Source organism: Cydia fagiglandana, chromosome 24 (assembly GCF_963556715.1).
Source record: "Cydia fagiglandana chromosome 24, ilCydFagi1.1, whole genome shotgun sequence".
Classification (NCBI taxonomy): Eukaryota; Metazoa; Arthropoda; class Insecta; order Lepidoptera; family Tortricidae; genus Cydia; species Cydia fagiglandana.
In genome coordinates this window covers 1,996,080-2,002,442 of record NC_085955.1, presented here as the reverse complement: position 1 = coordinate 2,002,442, position 6,363 = coordinate 1,996,080, and positions in this window count along the sequence as shown.

Below are 6,363 nucleotides of genomic sequence, written 5' to 3'. Positions count from 1 at the left end.
TTCTACAAAGAGCTTACTATGTTCATGGTGGCCTGCAATATATCGTGGTATCAATTAGAAAATCCAAATTTTTATGGTTTTATTCAAAATTGCATTTCTGGACGATATGGGAAGTTTTCAGTGCCTTCGGAATCTACTATCAGAAAAAATTATCTTTCTCCAATTTATAATGAAACGTATCAACAAATTAGGAACGTAATTGGAAACAATTACATCTACGTGTCGGTAGATGAAACTACAAATTCTAACGGTGACCAAATTGCAAATGTTGTCATTGGCAAACTTTCTCACAGCACACCAAGTCGGCCGTATGTTATTGCAAGTAAATGTTTACAGCAGACAAATAATGAAACTATTGCAAATTTGATTATAACGTCCCTATCAAATTTTTGGTGCTGTGATTCAAATAGCGATAATTTCAAAAAAGTGCTATTGTTGGTGACTGACGCAGCACCTTATATGATAAAAATGGGTAAGAAACTGGATTCAGTTTTTCAAAATATGACTCACGTAACATGTGCAGCTCACGGATTAAATAGGGTTGCTGAGAAAGTTAGATATCTGTTTCCAAATGTTAATAACTTGATATCATCCGTCAAAAAAGTATTTTTGAAGTGTCCCAAGAGAATCAATGTATTTAAAAATATGTTACCAAATGTACCTCTACCGCCGCAACCAACCATTATAAGATGGGGCACATGGTTGCAAGCAGCAAACTATTACGCTAAATATTTTGAAGATATAAGACGAGTTCTGCATACATTTTCTGCATCAGATGGGAAAGCAGTTAAAATGGCCAAGGCTGCACTAAATAAATCTTCTCTTCAGGGTGAACTTAAATTTATTGCCGACAATCTAAATATCATCCAAGAGTCGATAAAGAAATTACAAGCAACAAATTTGTCTCTAGACTTTGGTGTGCGAATAGTGAAGAAGGTACAGTCTGCATTATCTAAAATATTTTTGGACAAAAAGGGGAAAATCGTATACGATAAATTTAAAAACGTTTTTTACAAAAACTCCGGGTACAACACAATGGAAAAAATCAATTTGTTATTAAAAGGTGAAGAAGTTACATTACAACCGATAAATAAACGAAATACCATTGATCACTTTATGAAATTTTGCTATGCTCCTATAACCTCCACAGAAATTGAAAAGTCTTTTAGCCACCTGAAATGGATTTTTCAGCCAAGACGGAGACGCTTAACGCCCGAAAATATGGAAAAAATTCTGGTAGTTTACTTTAACAACAATAGATGGGACAGTCATGAAGAAATAAATTGTGACGAGTAAACTTTTAAAAACGTTTTAAAAAAAGAAGAGGAAAATTTAGTTCTTATTTTATTATATAATACTCTTTTAATAAAAAAATATTTTATAAGCAAACCTTTGTGTGATCACTAGTATTTAGAACTAGTATCGATAAATGAGTTTATCGACGTAGGAAGTCCCTAGCTGTCAAGAAGTTTCGCCCCACGGAATCCGATGTCTGGTCACAAAATATCAAGGTCTCGGCCCCCAATACCATTTTGTGGCATTCGGTGTCGAGATACTGGGGCCGTGGGGTCCAAGCGCACATATTCTTTTTAAAGACCTGTGCAAAAAGCTGGTTGATACCACCGGTGATCAGAGACCTGGCAGCTTTCTCTCGCAGCGCATCAGTATTGCGATTCAGCGAGGGAATGCTGGCAGCATCTTTGGCACAATGCCACGGGGGCCTTTTTTAGATTTATTTTAATTTAGATTAGTTTAGTTTTTAATTTTAGATAGTAATGTAGTTTACATTTTTTACTTAATTTATTGTGTTATAGTACTTATAGTAAATTTACAGGTTCGAAATGTTCACCGAAATAATAAAAGTTAAATATAAACTTAAAAAAAAAATATTTTTTATTTAAGATTGTAGACAGGTTATTTAGGAAACATTAATGAATGTATTACAATTTATTTTAAATTTTCCAGCCCTGCGAGCTGCGATCAATAGCCATGTGAATCCAAAATGAATGAACCCATAACCATATAAGTACTTATCGAATTCTTCTACACACGAACCCTCCATTTCAGAAATTCAATTATTTAATTCATTTTCAGAATTTCATTTCATTTCGTTATTGCGAAAGGCCTGAAAATCTGAAAAATGAATATTGGTTTTCTTAAATTTAGAAAATAGTTTAGGTTAATAGTTTAAATATACACGGTGTAACATGAGTAAACCGAATAATTTTAACAGCGTATTCGTGATCATATTTAGAGACAAAAATGTCCTATAAACTTTTTTGAAATTCGCCTAGTTTCAGAGTTATTATTAATTTAAAAAAAAACAAGTTTTTATTTGTTACATAGTGTAAAAGGCCTTTTTGATGGTGATATTGCTGCTATGGGACGTAGTCTAAATATCCTTATTGATAGATGTTAAAAAGTGACAAGTAACACTTTGCAAAAAGTAGGTTATACGAAAAAAAAATGTAAAAATCAATTTTAAGTGACAAGTTTACCAATAAAAGTTTATTTTTTATGTACAAATACATTCAAAAAACTGAAAAAACAAAACAAAAAAAAAATTTTTTTTGGCGAAATTGACCTAAACTCATGTTACATTTTTTACTTCTTTTGACCTCAGAAATGCGTGGTTAAAATTATTCGGTTTACTCATGTTACACCGTGTATGTACATACACTAGGTGTAAAAAGTAACATTAGTTCCTAAGTTATACTAACAAATATGGATGCAAATCTGAAATAAATATTTTCAATTTCAGAAGTAAACATGTTAAAGTACAAAATAGACCCTATATCCCCAAAATGGGCCTCAGTGTCAGCGACCCTATCATACTCGCAACCTGGTGTGACCCTGTCAGCTGTAAACCCGGTGGCTTATGGAAATATATCTCCTGAACACTTGGTGAAGTCAAATGCTGGATATTTATTGAAGAAACATCAAACTAATAAGAGTGATCCTGATCTGTAATACAATCACTATATTAAAACGTATTTTTATTTAAGACGTAACAGGAGCTGAGTTTAAAATATTTTAGGTAACTATACCCGTCTCGCTAACGGAAGCGGCTCCTAAAACAAGTGCGATATGGACAAGGCGAAAAATCCTGCGTAAAAATCTCAAAAATCGAGGTTTCGTACTCGACTTTCCTCCTCCAAAACTTAACCAATCTTAACCAAATTTGGAAATCTAAATGATTATGAAATTATCTGTGTCGGACCGTCAGTTTTGAATACTAGGTAACGTCTCTCATTGCGGCATAGTCAATGAGGCCATTTTGGCCATTTTTGAAGGGCTCTAGCGCCAAATACAAAAATATTAAAAAAAGCAAAACGGTCCAAAGCAGGTATTGACAATATTAATCTGTGTTGAAAAAATCATTGCTCTAGCATCAAACCCACAGAGGAAACAGTCGAGTACGTTTGTATGGAGAAATGACCACTCCTGTTGGCCCTTAAATAATTTAAAATCTTTTTATATGGGTTCCGTACCCAAACGGGATCCTATTTTTCATGGTCTCAGGTAAGCGTAAAGAGCTTGCTGGCTACACCTTTCTGAATTTTTAAGTAAGTAATTTAAATAGTTATTTATTTTATTTTATTTATTTTATTTTTATTACATACATGGAAAACCAACAGCTAAAAACATTTCCAAAAACTAAAATAGATTCACAGAGCCAATTACAGGTTCTCACTTATAAAAATTAAGTAGGTAAATAAAGAAGAAATATAATCACAAATCAGTTACACACACAAGTTAAGCAACAGCACAAGCCAAGGTTCCTGTGTACAACTAGCTGCAAGACTGCATAGGCACATTAGGAATGGAAAACATTCATAAAGTGGCCATGCACTTCCACCGCCGACTGCACAAAACTTCAAGAAAAAACCGAAATACAGAAAATACAAATATATATATATATATATACAAGTGCACCCATGTAGTACTCGTATAACTTCAGTAAGCCAAGCCCGAACCCGCGCTAGAAGTATCACCCATAAAAAATGCAATTAATTTATTTCTTATTACCGATATGCTATCACTAAATACATCGAAGTCTAAATTCAGTAAAACTTTATTTAAACTCATGCCTGCCCTGCATAAGAAACTGTTTTTTCTATATTTAGTGGAAGCCTGATTAATACTAATGGGACGAAAGTGCCTTAACCTTCTTAAGGGAACAGTGAAAGAAATTTTACTGAGTAAACTAGGACAATCGACATGGCCTTTAATAATATTTATTAAATACAAAATGTCAGCAATTTCACGGCGTTTAACAATTATTTAAGTAACACTACAACGTCTGGATCAGAGTCCGGGCCGAGACGTCCGGCATTTCTTATTCTACAGAAAACGTAGTGTCGGAAGCGTCGGCCCGGACCCGGTCGGTTCTAGCACAGTATAATAAAGAGTACTATTCTAGCGTTAGTCAATCTTTCTTCTTCTTTCCTTTCGTTAATATTCCAGCATTTTGCCACGGCTCATGGGAGCCTGGGGTCCGCTTGACAACTAATCCCAGAATTGGCGTAGGGTTTTTACGAAAGCGATTGCCATCTAACCTTCCAACCCAGAGGGGAAACTAGGCTTTATTGGGATAAGTCCGGTTTCCTCACAATGTTTTCTTTCACCGAAAAGCAACTGGTTAAATATCAAATGATATTTCGTACATAAGTAGACGGGGTTTGAACCCGCGACCTCCGGATTGAAAGTTCGCTCTTAACTCTAGGCCACCAACGCTATTTAGACATGTAATAAAATAGTGTTAGTATTTTGTACTGCCAGCCATACTTTCGAAACCTCATGAACGCCATTTTCATAATCGCACAGAAGCCATTTCGATAACGACCAACACTGTTTCTCCATTACTTCCATCAGTAATGGTGGCGCCATCTCTGTTTAAGTATTATTAACACTTTCAGCGGGACTACAGTAATGTACACTTAATATACAATATATACAATTGTATTGACCTTTGAGAGAATGCTTAGCAAAAACCGGGCAAGTGCGAGTCGGACTCGCGCACGAAGGGTTCCATACCATAATGCAAAAAAAAAACAAAAAAAAGCAAAAACGGTCACCCAAGCAAGTACTGACCACTCCCGACGTTGCTTAACTTTGGTTAAAAAATCACGTTTTGTTGTATGGGAGCCCCATTTAAATCTTTATTTTATTCTGTTTTTAGTATTTGTTGTTATAGCGGCAACAGAAATACATCATCTGTGAAAATTTCAACTGTCTAGCTATCACGGTTCGTGAGATACAGCCTGGTGACAGACGGACGGACGGACGGATGGACGGACGGACGGACAGCGAAGTCTTAGTAATAGGGTCCCGTTTTACCCTTTGGGTACGGAACCCTAAAAATCAATACATTGTTGTTTTGCTCGCATGAGCAGGCGTGGCTCACTCCGCGATTTCGTCGCTTTGCTACAGGTAGCTAAAACTACATCCGTTCGACCCCAATTTTGGGGTTTGCCATAAGCCGCGCGTGGCGCTGTCGCCACCTAGCGGCCATATCTGTGCTGATCGTGACAGACGCGTTTTGTTAGAGAGTCAGTCTTCTGTGCCCAATTGCCCATAGTATAGTACTATTATTTATTCTGTGGCATGAGTGGCAAAGTGCCAGGATAACGCGAGGAAGAAGAAGAGACACCAACTTAACACGTGGCTCCTTGTGATGTTGCTTTATGTCCATGGGCGATGATGACCGCTTCCTATCAGGCGGCTCTTCTGCTCGTTTTCTGACTCAGTATCACATAAAATAAAATCGCGAGAGGCAGTGCCGGATTTAGATATTTGCCGCCCGTAGGCTATGCCGATTTTGCCGCCCCTATCCCCCTCACTTATAGGTTTTGAAAAAAAAATCGAGAAAATAGTAGGTACATTTTTAGGGTTCCGTACTTCAAAAGGAAAAAACCGTAACCCATATCTTAGGATCACTTGGTTGTCCTATATGGGTTCCGTCCATTAGTAACGTTGCTCCTCCGTCTGGCCGTCTGTCTGTCTTAGTATAAAAGGTCTTGACATGACAGAGGGCGGCAAAATCGACAAATAATGCTTATTATTTAAATTTTACAAATAAATAGGGGAGCGGCAAAATTCCAATATTTTTTGACCCAAATTTGCCGCCCTCTAAATTCTGCCGCCCTAGGCTTCAGCCTACTCAGCCTAGTGGTAAATCCGGCACTGGCGAGAGGCCCGATATGATTATGTTTTGGTACTGGCGACTGGCCCCGGCTTCTCAAGGGCTACACAAAACCTTAACAAATTATTAGAGATGCAACGGATAGTTGTTGGGCCGGATACCGGATACCGGATATTCGGCCTGACCATCGGCTGAATATCCGGTTCCGCCCGCCGAAT